General features: G+C 41.4%; 2 long non-coding RNA genes across 4 annotated transcripts; both read left to right on the top strand.

The window, feature by feature from the left end:
* The first annotated feature begins 3,165 nt into the window (after window positions 1–3,165).
* Window positions 3,166–17,912, top strand: LOC306652491. Of its 3 annotated transcripts, XR_013761410.1 has the most exons (4): window positions 3,166–3,184; window positions 4,029–4,149; window positions 13,910–14,120; window positions 16,141–17,908. It is a non-coding gene; the product is annotated as an uncharacterized lncRNA (long non-coding RNA). The 3 variants fall into 3 exon arrangements; XR_013761409.1 differs by lacking the exon at window positions 3,166–3,184 and having other exon boundaries at window positions 3,753–4,149; window positions 16,449–17,912; XR_013761411.1 differs by lacking the exon at window positions 3,166–3,184 and having other exon boundaries at window positions 3,753–4,149.
* Window positions 11,361–13,361, top strand: LOC306652493. The gene is made up of 2 exons (XR_013761413.1): window positions 11,361–11,500; window positions 12,640–13,361. It is a non-coding gene; the product is annotated as an uncharacterized lncRNA (long non-coding RNA).
* Window positions 17,913–18,284: the final 372 nt, after the last annotated feature.

The following is an 18,284-nucleotide window of genomic DNA, read 5'->3' as shown; positions in this document are numbered from 1 at the left end:
CTCTCTCTCCTCTCTCTCTCTCTCTCTCTCTCTCTCTCTCTCTCTCTCTCTCTCTCTCTCTCTCTCTCTGTCTCTCTGTCTTGCTCTCCTTCCCTCCTCCATATCCTTCTGTGGTGATGTTCTTCACTCTGATGAGTGGTTCAAAAATCAACTCAAATAGGCTATTAACTGCCTTTGTCATCTCGTGGTTTGTGCACTTTGCTCAAGCAGCTGGTCACTAATAGCAGCCTCCCACAAAGAGATCATCTCCTGTCAGCTGCAGCCTGAGTAAGGATCAGGATGGTCACTTTGGCAGTTTCTTAATAAAACCTAACATATATCCATCATTGAAACCAACAAATCTCACTCCAAGCTAATTATCCTAGACAAAGAAGAACTTAGGCTCAACACAAAGCCTACACATGACTGTTCAGATGGCTGTCTTCGTAATCACCCCCCAAAATGGAAACAAATTCCAAGTCCTTCACTGTTGAATGGGAAAACAAATGGTGATACATTCATACGAGTACCAGGCAGCAATAAAAAGGAACAAATTACTGATAAGTGTAACATCTTGAATAAATCCTAAAGGCACTGTGCTGAGTGAAAGAAAACAATCTCAAAAGTTTACATGCGGTTTTATTAATGTCTGTTTAAAACTATTTAAAGAAGAATAAATCATGTTTGCCAGGGATTATGCAAGAAACAGGCTTACTGCTAAAAAGCTGGATTGTGGTGGAGTGTGGGGAATAACAACTTTTTCTGTAACCTTATTGTGCTGCTCATTGCATGCATCTCAATGTACATTGGAATTCAAAGAACTGTAAGCCAAAAGGAAAGTTCATCTACAGTAGATCAACTGGGGGAAAAAAAGGTGAAGAGGACAATAGCTGTCAAAAGTGTTAATTTTATAAAAGACCAGAATGGCTGTGGAAATGTCCAGGTAAAGGAGCCTGAAGAGACATGACTAATGCAAAGGGGAAAACCCACAGTGAAGGAAAACAATCACATAATGTCCTTTATATGAACAGATAGAAATATAGCCCTGACGTTTCAGTTTAACCTTTCTCAAAACCTGGAAAATGTTGACTAGTGATCTTGACTTCTGTTCTGATTATCCTTTTTTACATTAATTAGTTGATTCCATTAAGTATCCATGTATACATAAATTATGTCCTCTCATATTAAATGCAATGTATTTGTGGACATAAGGAAGAAGAAATTCCTCTTTTCCTTTAAGACTGTTGAATACTTCATGCCAAACCATTTATCCACTCTTTTTAAGACTATTTACTATGGTAAAAGTATGAAAAATTTTGGTGGCTCTTAGTTTTCTAAATAATCATTTGAGATTATTTTTCTAACCCCACAGGAAAGTTCACACAGTGCAGAATGTCCAGCTTTGTGAACATTTTTTCAAACAGTCTCACTATTGAGAGATCTTTGTTTTGCAAGTTGGAAAACTCCTCTTCCCACAACGTTCTATATGCTGACCAAGTAAAAGGAAATCCCACTGCTAATTGACTCACTTACCAAAAGGAATTTATTGACTCACTGATCATAGATGGACATGGACTGCACCTTCATGCCTCTGTGGTGGCCTTTTCCCTGCCTTATTTCTCTTAGAAATTTTGTCTTCAGTCTGTCTTCTACTGTAGTGGCAAATGTATGCTAGTGCAATCAGAGTTGCTATGTTTCTTCAATCATATCCAAAGGGCAAAAAACATTATGTCTAAATCAAAACATTAAAAGAAGTCCTGCACCTCACTGTCTGTATACCTTACAGCATGTGTTATCCCTGAACCAACAACAGTCAAACACACACTTTAGAAGACAAAAGACATACCAGGGAGGGCACCATCATATCTCTCTGCAGGAATAATCCTTTCTCTTAGTTGACACTTCCTTTTCCTGGAGAAGGAATCAGCTACCATTTATTTGACCCCCACTCTGTGCTGCCTCCTTGTATCCTTTGGGCCATTTCAAACTACAGGGAACTGAGTTGTCTTTCTGGGTTCCCTTAGTTGATGGGAGTGTAAGGGAAACATCAGTGGAGGGTGACAGCCAAGCCTTGAGCAGTAGAGCAGGCAGGCTTCAGGGGAACTGGAGGCCCACCAGGGCACAGCAGCAGCTCTGATGGCTCCAAGGCCAATCTCATGGTGTGCATGGGGAGTGAGGGTCCTGGCTGTCTCTTGGTGCAGGTTCTCTAGGTGATTAGTGCCAGCACCCTGACACAGAGTGTGTTTTCTACAACATGCTTGTCAGTACAGGGCCACCGCTGGGCAGTGCTACCCAGAGAGACGTGCCTGCTTGAAGGAAGGTCCCACTTCCGACCTGAGGCTGGGGCTGAGCTGACAACATATGCCCAAGAAAGCCCTCCCAGTACCTGGCTGTGCAACAGGTCTTGGAGGCGGTCTCCGCACAGCCAGCAGATTGGCAGGTAACCTTCCAGGCACCTGTCGCATGCAGCCATCTCACCACCCTGACTTACAAACTGCTTCGATGGGAACCCGAGCGTCGCGGTGTCCACACGTTAGTGGCCACGATGAGGCAGCCGCAGGACTCACACCGATGGAGTTTGTGTCCAGACAGGAGGCCCAATCCTGCCACACCCTGAGTCCGCAGGCTGAGCTGACAGCTAGGCAGGGGGGCGCCCCTGGGGAACCGCCCGCAAAGGCAGAGGCAGAAGTGGAAGCGCAGGGAGCCGTCGCCACGGAGACGGGAAGGGCGGGGCCTAGCCCAGGGCTCGAACTTTGACCCGCAGTGGCGCCTGGTCGCGCCCAGGTGGTGGGTCTGGGGCGGCTCGCAGGTCACGGCGGGCAGCGAGGAAGGTGAGCCGGCCGAAGCGGCCACGGACTCGGCGCAGAGACCCCCGCACCAGGCCTGGGGACGGAGTGGGACCCGGGAGGGCGCTGCCGCCGCCTTCGCAGGCTCCGTCCGGGCTGCCTGTCCCTCAGGCCCGCCTGGTGGCCTCCGCACCGACGGCCACCCGGTCCGCGCTGTCCTCGTTGTCCTGAGGGCGGTCCTCCGCGGGGACTCCGCACACAGCCTTGCCTGGGACCCGGGCTCCATGGTCCTGTCCAGGGTGGTGTGGCCACAGCAGCCTCGCCTGGGACCCGGACTCCAGGTGAAGAGGATGCCCGGCCAGCAGGTGCCCTGGAGAGTGGAGGGCAAGTGAGGCCACATGGAGAGGAGCCGCCTGTAGGTACTTCGGTGTCCACTTACGGCCACCGGCAACCCGCCTTGTTTCTCTCGCGAGTCTCTCTCTCTCTCTTCCCCAACTTCCTGCTTGCTCGAAACCCCTGCTGCTTTCTTCCTGCTCCTGGCTGACAGCGCCAGGAGACCCTCCAGTGTTTCAAGCATTAAATGAAGCAGTGTAACATAGGAAGGTGTCTCTAGTGGAGCAGCGGCGAGAGCAGTGACTTAGGGAGGCAGCAAGGCGCTCCGTCCTGTGCCTCCAGGTTCCACACTGGAAGAGAGTTGGATCAGATCGCTTTTGGCCCCATGCGATATGTAACATGGACTGATTCCCAGTGACTGGGCCTTATTGCTAAAATGTACTGCTTGCATGCCACCTTTCAGGCTTGCTTGACCATTCGGTTCCTTTATTAGACTTCAGGAAACCATGAGATAAGTCCTTTTTGTTTTACATATGAGAAAACTGAGCCCACAGGGGTTAAGCAGTTTCCAAAATGGTGAAGCCTAAGTTTTTATTGAAAACCTAAATGTTTGCTGATGCAAGGTGTGTGTGGAAATATGCTCACATTGCCAAGTTACCAGGAATGTGTATTCAGCTTGGATGAGAATGAACTCGACAGCTCTAAGGAATGTGAAGTAGCATGTGTTAAAGAAATGAGGATCTAGGAAATGTAAGTCCTACATTACAACAGTGTGTGTAAGAGGTTATGCTTGCTTTTTCCCTAATAACGAATACTTTTTGAGTTGAAATTGCATTTGCTAATTTTGAAATATGGATCAAAGTATGGTGTTTGGTCCACTTCAAGGTTTATTCTATAGAATATCAGATTTTTTTTTTTTTTTTTTGCCAGTGTGGAAATATGAGAGCAAGTTGGTGACATCTTTCAGCTGGATACATTGCCCAAAGAAGACCTCATATGTGTGCCAAGAAGCCAGTGATTCTATTGCAGAGAACTCCATGGAAATGTACAGGTATTGTGTTGAAAATATTAATCTTAGTTAAAAATGAGGTACTTTAAAATAGTATATTGTCCTTTTTTTGTTGTTTTCCAGTGACTCCAGATGCATCTTGGTCACTGTGGTGGAATCTCACTACTTTACATTCTGTTTACTTCTGTCCCGTTTTGTGTGTCTGTGTGTTTTAAATTTTATATGTCTAAATTGCAGTTACCTTTATGTTGAGAGAATAAAATCAGGGAGACCTATTTTAAAATATTTTTGTAAAACTAAGAATTTTCCCCCTTTCATATAGATTGTAGATTGTTTTCAGTTGTCTCTAGGGAAGTCCAGTTGAAATGGTACAAAGTTGTATGCCCAAAGACATTAGAGTCCTGCAGCAGAGAAATAAAAGGATGCCATTCCTGGAAATCAGAAGTGTATACATTTTCCTGAGATGGTTGATTCTCTATTGCATTTGCAGTTCTATCTCTCTTTCTTTTCTTTCTTTCTTTCTTTCTTTCTTTCTTTCTTTCTTTCTTTCTTTCTTTCTTTCTTTCTTTCTTTCTTTCTTTCTTTTAACCTAGAGAAATAGATGATAGTGTTTTATAATAGTGTAACTGGGTAATCTATTTTTGGGGCTGGGGTGCATACCATGAATTGAACTCAGAGGCACTCAATCAGTGAGCCACATCTCTAGCCCTGGTTTGTACTTTATTTACAAATAGTTTCTCACTGAGTTGCTCAGCTCTTCACTTTTGCTGAGGCTGGCTTAAAACTATGTAATCCTCCAGCCTCAGCCTTCTGAACACTGGGATTACAGGCGAGGGTCAGCATGCCTGGTTGTGGACTAAGCTCTTGAACAAAAGAATATAAGAAAAACATTTTTCCTGTAATAGAGGAATAAAGTAGGACATGATTCTAGTAGGATGTGATGCATAGTTTACCATGGATTCTGCTTCCCAACATCCAATGTGGTGTAATGGATATCTTTTTCTAGCATCTTGTCATTTAATTTCTTTCCAATCAGTTCTGCCATATTTCTGCCAGCTTCTGAATTTCATTCTCTGCCACTCTATGATGAGAGTCAAGAGAAAAGTGAAGATGTGATATAAATTGTTGAGTGTGGAAAGAATATAGAAATGGATTAATGACAATCACTGGTAATGTATCATGTGTTAGGAATACAGAGCACTTATCTCACAAATGGTTCAACTTTCTATTTCTGTTTTGATACTGGGAATTGAAAACAGAGGGGCCTTTACCACTGAGCATATCTCCAGCCCCCTCCCTTTTTTTTTCGAGACAGGGTGTCAGATTGCTTAGAGACTTGCTAAGTTTTTGACATTGACGTGCAACTTGTGCCTCATTTTTAACATGCAATTGGATGCTATTTTGTTTTTACTAATTGGGAGTAAGTAAGCACCTTTTCTTCTTAGTATGTAAGCATTAAGCAGGTAGGGTCATTGAAATGTTCACCAGACATTGCTGTACAGTGCCCGGTGAATGTTTCTCTATGAAATTGTGTCTAGTGCTCTGTCTAGAATTTCTGCTCTGGCCAGGGCACTAGGTCAGCTCTGACCTAGTGAGATCCCTTTGACTGAGTCAAAGGAGGTTGTTATGTGTTTGTGACTTTGATAGAAATGTCCACATACCACAGAAGTAGTCATGTCATGTGGTGTCAGGAGGCAGGGGGAGATTTTCATGTCTCACAAGACACCCCTGTTTAGAGACTCTGGAGCCCAGCTTGATGTGGTGTTGAGGTGTTGTGTGGGGGTTAGTTCCACCATAACCACTACTGGGTCCTCAGAGGATGCACAACTGTGTGACACGATGTGGCTATCAGAATACCCTGAGGAAAGGGAAAGTAGGAAGGCTCAGCCTGAGCACTGTGTCTGTAGTGGGCTTCTGCTCTAAACCAATGAATATCAAATGTGCTTAATTTCACTGGGCTCCCAGAATGAGAATCAAAATGAGTAGTGTCACCTGTGAGCCATGTGTGAACTATCATCAAGGTACATTTAGATGTGATCACAGCAAGAGTTTGAAAGGTGTTAGGGAGTCAGAGTTTAGGTTACCTATTGTAATAAAAGTTCTTCTTGGTACTCATAGTGAGTTGCATATATTCCTAAATACATATCCTCTGTCTGACACTGCTCTGGTGCACAAGGGAAGGTGGACATTAACTGCAAATAGTTTTCTTATTCTAATTTTCATATGTAGACTTTCCTTGCTGACATCGTTGATCTGGGACATCTAGTCCTAGAGAAGAAAGTGTGGTAGTAACTTATAAGTTGCCAACAAAAGTAGTCCTTAATGTGGAAACTAAGCTTTGATGCTTATTCAAAATCCCTGAGAATGTATACAACTCCAGATTCTGACTTACCAGGGCTGGATGGTTGCCAACCACCCATTCAGCCATTGTGTGAAAGCACCTATAGACTGTGAAGACTTTTGATGATGAGTTAATGTATGGATGCTGAAATTCTTATAGGTCTTTGCATTTGGCAAGTCACAGACAATATCTGAGAAGGTAATCATTTACAAACCATGTCCACAAAAATCTCCTGTAGTAGACATACAGCTCTTGGATGGGTAAGATTATATTTCCGTTTTTTGTACTTCAGAAAGCTAATAATGACATAGTATTATATCCTTTTTTCTTCCTTTAAGTATCCCTATGTCTAGACCAAGCATTATTGTTGGTAGGTAGGAAGGGAAGAATGTGAATTCAGGAATTTTTATTTATTTTATTTATTTATTTTTTTTTTGTGGTGCTGAGGATTGAACCCAGGGCCTTGTGCTTGCAAGGCAAGCACTCTACCAACTGAGCTATCCCCCAGCCCTGAATTCAGGAATTTTACTGGCATGTTTTAATCTCCTGTTTCTAAATGATTACTTTTAACATATGAAGATTTGCCTCCAGTACAGTTTTAGCTGTTGACTTTCCCAGCAGTGGGCATCCAGCTCATCCTCATCTCCCAGTGAGCACAGGTGAGGCAGCTGCAGGGAACATGAGAATAAATATCCCTCTACATGTTTCCTTCAGAAACTGCTTAAGCATCATTAGGTTGCGTATCCATAGGTAGAATTTCTGGGTCAAAGAATGTATGTTTACTTTTTTTTAAATTTGTTTTTATTGCACATAAATGGAATACATACTGTTTCTCTATATATGAAGTAAAGTCCTACCATTTGTGTAGTCATATTTTTACATAGGATAATAGTGTTTGATTCATTCTGTTATTTTTCCTTCACCCCATCCCATCCCACCCCTCTTTTCCTTCTATATAGTCCATCCTTCCTTCATTCTTCCCTCCCTACCCACCCTCAATATGTGCCATCATCCACTGATCAGGGAGATCATTTGTCCTTTGGTTTTCTGAGATTGGTTTATCTCATTTAGTATGATATTCTCCAATTTCATCCATTTGCTTGCAAATGCCATAATTTTATTCTTCTTTATGGCTGATTAATATTCCATTGTATATATATATATATATATATATATATATATATATATATATATATATATATATATCACAGTTTCTTTATCCATTCATCAATTGAAGGACATCTAGGTTGGATTCACAGTCTGGCTATTGTGAATTGAGCAGCTATGAATATTGATGTGGTTGCATCTCTGTAGTATGCTGATTTTAAGTCCTTTGGGTATAGGCCAAGGAGTGGGATAGCTGGGTCAAATTCCAAGTTTTGTAAGGAATCTCCACACTGCTTTCCAGAGTGGCTGCACTAATTTGTAGCCCCCTCAGCAATGTATGAGTGTACCTTTCTTCCCACATCCTCTCCAACACCTGTTGTTGTTGTATTCTTTATATTTACCATTCTGATTGGAGTAAGATGGAATCTTAGGGTGGTTTTGATTTGCATTTCTCTTATTACTAGAGATGTTGAACTTTTTTATATATCTTTTTGATTGTGTATAGATCTTCTTCTGTGAAGTGTCTGTTCATTTCCTTAGCCCATTTGTTGATTGGGTTATTTGTATTCTTGGTGTAGAGTTTTTTGAGTCCTTTATAAATTCTGGAGATTAGTGCTCTATCTGAAGTATAAGTGGAAAAAATTTTCTCCCATGCTGTAGGCTCTTTCTTCACATTGCTCATAGTTTCCTTTGCTGAGAGAAAGCTTTTTAGTTTGAATCTATTACAGTTATTGATTCTTGGTTTTGTATGTTTACTTTTTTGACTAAGCACTTCCGGGTGACTCTTCTGAATATTTCAAACTGTCCACATGTCACCTGCATTCTATCATCTAGCTTTCTACCTTTGGTTGTGTAGCAGACACATAGTGACAGCACACTGTTTTCATTGGTATTTTTTTCTTAACGTGTCTTGAAATGCTTTTTCACTTTGGGGGGATTTTCTCTTGTGAAAATGAGGTTCCTCTTGATCCCCATGTCCATTCCTCTACTTGACTACTTTTTTCTTTCCACTCATGAACGTTGTCTGGAGTATGTGGGATATTTTGTCCATTACAAGCCCTATCAGGTCCTCTAGAACTTTCAATTAGTAAAATTCCTAAACATAAGTAAGCACAGTAATTGGTGTACCAATATGAGAATAAAAGTGTTGGATGATAGATTCAAATCACAAAGTTATACTTTATTATTTACAAAATAATAACAGTATTTACAACATAATAAAAGAATGAAGCCATGACCTAGACTGAGATAAAATATATCATCAGGACCTTAGATATTCTGTAATAAATCTGTATCTCTTGAGGTGTGGAATTGATCATCTTTTGGTAATGAAAGGAAGCAAAGGTAGCAAAGCAAATGATAATCTGTTTACAATTTTCTGTGATTTGGTTGAAGTGGTAAAGTTGTATGTATTGATTAATGGGTCAAATAAGTTGATGATTGTTTTAGGTGCCACCAAACTGAGGTTTGTTGGCTATGCATCAGGTTTCTGAGGAAAGCTAGGACTGTTCAGTGACATGGAGCCATCACTGTTGGGATAGCCATCTCAGACTCCTGCAGCCTGAGTGCAATCTTGAAAAGACAATGTATTCATTCCTTTTCATAAACTTCAGGCTATATGTGCACATTTAAGAATGATTCCTAGCCATTTTCTCATCCTTTGGGTCATTCCTGCATTATATTTTGTGAGGCATTTTATGTGTGAGTCTTAAAAAATAACAGAATATTTTATAAAGAAAAACCTTGTGACTTGTGTCATATAATATTTAATAGGTTTGTTCAGAAGTCACAAATTCTATTCAGAGTTATTTGCATCTGAGCCAGTTAAGCATATTTGTAGGCATCCTGGAGTAGTGGAAGGTTTTATCTCTAGATCTGTCATCATGTTTTTTTTAAACAAAATTCACAAATTGGCAGACCATTATATCAAATGTGTAATTGGATGCCATTTAAATGACCCCCTTTTAGATTTTAGGTATTTTTCCATTAATGCTGCATTTTCACTACTTTTAAAAGCAGAAGATCTAGGGCCAACCTACCAATGTTTAGGTGGAACCTGGTCTTCAGTTTGGCATATCCCTACCTCAGTATACCAGAGGTAATCTGCCTAGTCAGCTTCCTTACTCCTATTACTTCCCCTGCTTCCATAGTTACCACATGCCATATAGGAATCGGGGACCCACTTGTTACAACATTGCATTCTCTGATTATCACAAGTCCACCTTTCACTTAGCCATGTCTGACACAGCCAGTAATATTTACAAGCAAATGTTAGATTTTAAAAGATTCTATTTTATGTGCTCCTTTCTAAAAGAGCATTAGGCAGGACTATAGCACACATAATTATTCATTGAAGAACACTGTGTCAATTGCTGCCCTCTGGCTCCAGGCTTCCAGCAGACGCTGAAGCGTCCCTTGGCTCCGCCTGCAGGCAAGACGGTCCTGGGGAGCCGGCTTGGCTCCCAAGTGCCCGGAAATGCCACAACTTCTCATCATCATACCCATGAATCTCCACCAGAGCAGGGAATAAAATATTTATTTCAAAAAATGATGAAGGGAAGGTATGGAAATTGGAACTTTGACTATTTACAACTAAGAAAAATACAGGAAATTTTAAGTGTGAGTGAAGGTTAAAAATCATATTACAGGGACAAAACCAATTAGCAGTGACTATTCATAATGAAAACTTCTTTGCTGGCAGACATGAAGACCATTTAATTCTCAGAAAAGAATTCAATTTATTCCAGTTACTTTTGAGGAGCTATGTATGTCTTTAAGAATATATCCACAGCACTTTTTGAAGCATATCCTCTGAAAGGAAATGCTGAAAATTTGAAAAAAGATGTAGTCCATGTTTCAATTTTTAACTTGACCAATTTCAAATGTAGCATTGAGTTAAACTTCTGGTAAAAAATTTGTATAGACAAGACATTTAAGAGTAAAGGACAAGTTTCTAAAGGTGCTCCACTTGAGGGCATCTTTACAAAATGTCCATTATTCTTCAATTAAAAAAAAATTTTCTTCTTGTGCCCAAACATAAAATTTTAATGATTGTGGGGAGGTTCTTACCCACTATTGCTTAATAAATATTTGGATATAGGTTTCTGGGAAGTATACTACATGTGTAATTAAACTTCTCTAGCCAGGCTTTTACCCTGATTAGTTACCAGTGTGTTTATATTGGTGGTAAAAACATGAATATAGGGAAACTCATTAAAACCTTAGTATTGGTTGCAATGCCAGAAATCATCAATATGCTCATTTTTCAAAGAACTCTTACAAAGATGAACAATGGGGGAAAGTGTTATTTTAATGCTCTAAGCTTAACTACCATCTAAATTATTCACAGGCAAAACAAGCCTTGCAAGTATAAATTATGTAAAGGAGCACTTAATCAAATTGCAAAACTTACTCAATAGAAGAGAATTCATACTGGAAGGGAGCCCTATGAATTTAAAAAATGTATTAAAGCATTTCATTGTTCAAACCTTTATAAACATCATAAATACCATGACAGTGATAAACCCTACAATCTGAAGAATGTGGCAGAATTTTTAAACAATGATCACCCCCTGTTAGGCATCAGAAGATTCATGTTGGGGTGAAGCTCTGCAAGTGTAAAGAATGTGACAAATCCATTAACAATTGCTCAACCATTTCTAAGCATCTTAGGTGGCATAGCAGTGACAATAAAAAAAATCTCACGTGGCTCACATGATACTCAACATCAGATACTTTGTACTGGAGAAAGATCCTACAAATGTACACAATGTGCCAAAGCATAAAAGAATTTTTCAGTCCTTACTCAACACCAGGGCACTCATGCTGGAAAGAAGTAAAAATGTGATGAATGTGGCAAAGATTTTCATATAAGATCATTGCTTACTGGACACCAGAGAATTCATACAGGAGAGAGGCCCTACAAATGTGAAGAATGTGGCAAAAGTTTTTTTTTTCAAAGCTCAAAGCTTACTCTGCATGAGAGAATTCATACTGGAGAGAACTCCTACAACTGTGAAGCATGTGGCAAAGGTTTTTGTTACAGATCAAACCTTTTGATACACAAGAGATTTCATACTGGAGAAAAACCCTACAAATGTGAAGAATGTGGCAAAGCTTTTAGTCAAAGAGCAGGCACTACTGTATACCAGAGAATTCATACTGGAGGGAAGCCTTACACATGTGAGGAATGTGGCAAAGGTTTTAACCAAAGATCATCATTTAAGGAACATCAGAAGATTCATGCAGGAGAGAGGCTCTACACATGTGAAGAATGTGGCAAAGGTTTTAAATGTAGATCATATATTAAGAAACACCAGAGAATTCATACTGGAAAGAAGCCCTACAACTGTGAAGCATGTGGCAAAGGTTTTCATTACAGATCAAACCTTTTGATACACAAGAGATTTCACACTGGAGAAAAACCCTACAAATGTGAAGAATGTGGCAAAGGTTTTAAGCAAGGAGCAAATCTTAAAGAACACCAGAAAATTCATTCTAGAGAGAAGTCCTACAAATGTAAAAAATGTAACAAAACTTTTAATGAAATACAAAAACCTATTCATAGTGGAGAGAAGCCCTACCAATGTGCAGGATGTGGCAAAGCTTTTTATCAAAAATCCTACCCTATTTACTACCAGGGAATTCATACAGGAAATAGTCCCTAAACATGTGGAGAATGTGGCAAAGGCTTTCATTACAGAGCAAACCTTACTGTATACCGGAGACTTCATACTGGAGAGAAGCCCTACAAATGTGGAGAATGTGGCAAAGGTTTGTGTCGAAAAGCAAACCGTAATAGCCACCAAAGAATTCCTACTGAAGGGAAATGTTTTTCTCAAACATCGCAACTTAAAGTATACCAGAGAACTCATACTTCAGAGAAGCCATAAAACTGTAAAGAATGTGGCAAATCTTTTAGTCAAAGATCAAAGCTTGCTGAACACCAGAGGATTCATACTGGAGACTGGCCCTACACAGTTTTGAAGAATGTGGCAAAGGTTTTTCTTACAGATCAAACTTTATTCAACACCAGAAAAATCATACTGGAGAGAAGCCCTAGCAATGTGAAGAATGTGGCAAAGGTTTTAAAGGTCATATTTTAAGAAACATAAGAGAATTCATACTGGAGAGCAGCCCTACAAATGTGAAGAATGTGACAAAGTTTTTTGTTGTAGGTCAGTACTTGCTCAACACCAGAAAGTTCATACTGGAGAGAAACCCTACAAATGTGAAGAATGTGGCAAAGGTTTTATCCAAAGATTATACTTTATTGACCACAAGAGAATTCATACTGGAGAGAAGTCACAGCATTGTAAAGAAAATGGCAAAGGTTTTGATTGAAGTTCATGCTTTATTCTACATCAAAAAATTCATACTGGAGAAGACCTTTGTAAATGAAACATTGTGCCAGTGACTCTAAGGATATTTAAACCCTTATTCCACACCACAGGAATTATAGCAAGTAGAAATAAAAATGTTAAAAAAAGTGACAAAGTTCCCAACAGTTGTTTATTCACACCTAATTCCACTCTTGAAAATTCATACTTTGAAAGTATAAGTGGAAAAATTATCAGAAAAATTTTAGTCATCATTCAAACATTACTAAGAATTGAAGAATTCATAGTGCATATAAACCCTAAAATTGTAAGTAATGTGTCCAAGCCATTAATCAAATTTCAAACATTATTCAAAATATGAAATTTCATACCTGTAGTGAACGTGGAATAATATTTGTCCAAAATATATACCATTGATAACAAAATACTTAAAATAAAATCCTTTTCAAACATAAAAAAATAAAAAATTAAAATTAAAAAAAAAAAAACACTGTGTTTTAAGTGTCCTCCATTGAAAAGTTGACACGTCTCTGACACACTTTTTATTTTGGGAGTATTATTTATAGGGAATTATAGCAGGTATGTGATAGTGTAATAAGAAGTCTTCTATCCATTTTATTCTTTTCCTCATCATTTTTGTGAATAAGGATAAGATAGTTATTCCAGCACAGATGTTTCCCACTTGTATGAATGGATGCTGAGTGTCACCTGCTGCTTGGATGTGTGCATATTATGCTTGACACTAATATTGTACTTCATGAGTGGCAGGAGCTCTTGTTTTCTAGCAGCTGTGCTCAAGATCCTTGGTGTGCCATCTGTGGTTCTGGCTGCGCTCTTCAAGTTCTTCAAGGTGACTGCCTGGTCATCAGAATCATGGCATCTACCCTTAGAGCATGTAAAGCATTGTTTCATGAGTGGGAAAGTGGTCATGTGGAAGGTTCCTGGGAGGAGATATCATTGATAATGGACTCTGTATGCCTCACCAATGAACTGTTTTTTCTTCTTTGGTTTTCAGGAAGAAAGTGCCTTCAAACACCTGTGCACCTGGGAATCCAGGCATCTGCTTCACTTCAGAAGAAGCACTCATGATTCATTTCAAGAAGACTTGAGGAGGAAGAACTGAGCTTCAGGTATACTGTAGGTACCTTGCATTGCAGATGGCTTAGAAGAGAGAAGAGCTGCTTCATGGGATTTTATCACATTTTTCCTGAAAGTCCCACACACAGGTGAGTCCCCAACATATTTAGAAGCCATTTCCCAACCTTTTTAATGGAATTGAATCAGAACCCCTGATGATGTGGAAGAGCCATAATTAGTTTGGCTGTTAATCATGTATTTCATTCCTGAGCTCACTTCTCTATCCAACCATTCTGCCTTGAGTATGTGAGCTTCTACTCAAATTGCTCTTGCTTTGTGAGAACATCACCCTGATTCAGTGAGCCCGATGCAGGCTGCAGGCACTCTGTGTTCTTGTGAAGGCCTATTGGTGTGGCTGGTCTCTGACATCCTCATCCAGCCCTGCTTAGAGTAGGGGGTTAAGGGTCCAGGCAGGTAACTTGTTACTGTCGACCTCCATTGCCACTGGGCCTCTTCAGTGTCCCTGGACTATAGCCTGCTCTTGTGGCCTGGGCTCAGTGAATCTGAGGTTTGGAATTCCACTGTGTGTCCAGATTCCAGGCACTCCAGCAGCCTCATAACTGGTACAACCTTTCCTAATTTTGTTTGAGTGGGAGAATTCTCCCACCCATCCTCCTCCATACTTATCACACATTTTGTAACTTCACACTTGAGGACCTTTATTCATTGACTTAGTTCTTAGTGATGATGGTTGCTAAGATTTCATCACTCATTCAAGTTCATACCACTTGCATGGTGGGGCTAGAGCACTGATCTTCCTAATATATTTTGCAGGACTCTCTCATTAAGCTATGACTGCCTCTGAAACACACACTACATTTGGAGTGTCAAAATTCTTTTCACCGCCTCTTTGTCAAGTATACCTTCTCTTCCAAATTGGAATGTCTTAAACATTCCTGTTTGGATGTTTGTGGAGGTAATGCAGGAGAAATTTCATTTAAAATATAGAAAACACAACAAATAACAGTCCTATGTTTTACACTAAGCACCTGTAATTACTATCCCTTTCTTTGTGCTTCTATGAGTTGCTCCTTTGAATGTTTGAAGAAAAAATTGCTGGAGAGCAAGGTCTTCAGAAATAAATGTCAGTCATTCTCAGTGTTCTGAAGTGAAGAACGTGTTCAGGATGTGAACGCTTTCCAGCCAATACCCATCTATGGCTTCATCACAGGTCAATCAGAGGGTTCTCTTGGGTAAACTGTTCGATCCCAGTAACACAGGCCACCAGCCCCTGCAGTGTGTGCCTAGCCCTTTCCCATGTGGGCTGACTTGGCACTTTTCATGCCTCGTGACTGACACTGTGAAGTCATTAGAGTGTGTCTGTGGCCCAGATGTGATATGCATGGCCAACATGCTACAGGCCTGGTGCAGGCAGGTCCTATGCTGCTCCAACAAACCCTGCAAACTAGGTGCCATTCAGCAGAAGACAGGCCTTCTGTCTAGTTCCAGAGGCTCCAGGCAAGAGGTATGGGCTCTCCCAGTGCCACAGTCCCTCACAGGGTTCCCAGGTAGTGTCCTCCCCAACTCTCCCAGCTCCTTTCCACTCTCCTGCTACTGCCCACAATCTGTTTTCCTTTCTGAGCCATCCAGTCTCTGCCTCAAACCTCACACAGCCTGTTTACCCGAGCCTCCCTGGGTCTCTTTGTCCAAACTCCCATTTCTACAAGAATTGCAGACATTGGATTTGGGACCTGTTTAAACTGTGTTCCTTCATGTGACCTCTCCTTAGCATGATCAGTGTGCAAAGACTGCTTCCCCACAAGCTCACACCCACTTTTGGGTGAACGAGAATTTTCAGGTGACCCTTTTCTCTCAAGTACACTGGCCTTATTTCAGAACTCTCCCCACTGAGGCTTCCTGGTACCCCTTGTCCTAAATGGTGTCATGGTAGATTTCATCTTCCTGAGAGGATCTAGTGACCTGGCAATTCACTCTCTCTGAAAACACCAACACTCTGCAGTGTTCCCCAAGGGCTCTGCAGAGCTTTGCATTTGATCTATTCTCTGATGTGTGCAACATGTCCTAGAAAGTGGACTGACTCCCTCCCTCCTGAAAGCCCAATGCTTGATACTCTTTGAAGTAAGTTGTTATTTTGAATTTTTTCTTTAGTAGGCAGGTGCTTGAATCCTCTCCTTGAATGTTTGCAGGCCTAAAGACCAGATGTGTCCAGATGTTGACTTGAAGGATATCAGCTCCTATAAGCCCTCATCTTGGTGGTAGTTGTTCATCCCCTGGATGCAAAGCAAGAAAATGCAGTTGGCCCTGTGTCCATCCTCCTCCTTCCACAGACCCAGCAGCTGCAAATCAAAACTATCAGGAAAGAAATTGTATCTCTGTGGACATTTACTTGTCATTGTTTCCTAGATCATACAGGGTTATGGAGAATTACAGTGTGATTTTATTGTATTATGTGTCAGAAACATCATTATGGGTAGAAGATATGGAAATACTCTGGCATTTTTAAAAGAGACTTGAGCATGTGAGGACTGTGGCATTCTCCGTTCACTTGCAACAGACCTCCCATGTATTTCCTGTGATGTTTCTGATTTCCAGACTTGAGAACCTTTAGGGCTTCACTGTGAGTCATCTCCATGGGAATGCAGTAGGTGGGCAGTTAGAGGTGGTGTGCAGAACCTCAGTGAGGGCTTGAAAGACCACATCCCACACCGTGACCAGGAGCACAGAAGGGAGCCCTCTCCTCATGTTGTAAGTTTATCTCTTGTTTTATAACAAGATCATATCTTGTGAAATTTTGCACACATTCTGAATAATTCCCATACGCTTGGATGATCTGGGAAGCATAGATTCCATTGTTTTTTCTCCCATATGATGTGTTACCAGGTGGGAACTTGAAGACATGATCAGGCCATGGAGTCTCCTCCTTTGGGAAGGGGCTACTCAAAGAAATCCTTGTTCCTGTTTTACCTTCTGCCACAGGAGGACACAAGAAGATTTTCAGATGTGGGTACCTGACTTGCAGCCTCCAGAATTTGAGAAATAAACCTTGTGGTATAAATTACCCAGTTTCCTGTATTCTGCCATCACAACACACACAGTTCTTTGAGAGTCGATCAGCAATTCCCTTATTTTTAAATTCTGGTAAAATACACCAAACATCCCTTTTTAATTCAGGGGCATTAAGCATAGGCATGTTGCTGTCTAGAAGTCACCACCATTCCTCTCCAGAACTCAGGTGGACATACTGACCAGACTGACTTCGAGTCCCTTCCACAGGCCCAAGAAAGGAACATTCTTCTTTACGATTTTATGAACGGGATTTTTGGGAATCTGAGTTAAATCCTACAAAATTTGTCTTTCTTGGCCAATGTCATTTTCAAAAGGGTACGGCTCACCCCCACTCCTGGGGATCCAGGTCCACTGCCAATTCTGCAGGTGTGTCAATCTTGGTCTCAGTGTCAGGCAGTGGTAATTGTGCACATGAGCTGTGTGTCCAAGTCAGTGGGCAGCTGAGACCCCAGGATCTGGGCTTTTGGATCCCACCCTGTGGGATCCCCCATCTTCCAGGTCTTTGCAGACCGATGTCCACCAAGGCCGTGTGCATGGTCGGTTCAGGAGGTGCTTGTAGGATGAGTCCTGAGGTGGTAGGGGAGGCCATCCCAGTGGTGGAGAGGACACTTTTGTCTAGCCAGGTGTGTTGTGGGTCTTGTTAGACTAGAAGTATGAGCAATGCCTAGATTGTCCTGGTCTCTGTGGGCCCAGCCTAGGAGCAGACAACTGGTGTGGCCTCCTAAATTCTAAGACTCAGGAATCCCAGAGGAAAGGGCTCGTCCAGAGCCAGTGGTACATGTGTGTCTTTAAAAGCACTTTTGTGCTGGGAGGCAGGGAAACATTGTTGTGATGACACCTGAGGCAAATATGCATGCTTCAAGTCCAGGTGGAGTTGCTGTGGGATGGCATGTGGCTTCCCCACCTCCACACACCTGGGGCATCCGGGGGCTCTGAGAAGCACAGCAGCAGGATGAGCACTGAGGGGGTTCACTGTCTCTGCAGAGTGAATGGTCTTTCTTCAGGGCCCCCAGCAATTCCATGTCACACCATCTGATCCCAGAGTCCTGAGCATCTTGCTGAGGCTCAGTCTGTTGCCACATTTCTCTACCTTACAGAAACCTCTTGGCTCCCTCTGCACTCATTTCCTTGAAAATCAAACCCTGGAGGGTGGGCTACACATCATCCAGAGCTACCCAGACATATCCCATAGTGTCACCATCTCTTTGTGGGACATGAACAGTTGA

This window comes from Sciurus vulgaris (assembly GCF_902686455.1).
Source record: "Sciurus vulgaris genome assembly, contig: HiC_scaffold_242_arrow_ctg1, whole genome shotgun sequence".
Taxonomy (NCBI): Eukaryota; Metazoa; Chordata; class Mammalia; order Rodentia; family Sciuridae; genus Sciurus; species Sciurus vulgaris.
Note: the sequence above shows the minus strand (reverse complement) of the source record. Positions and strands in the feature narration are given on the sequence as shown.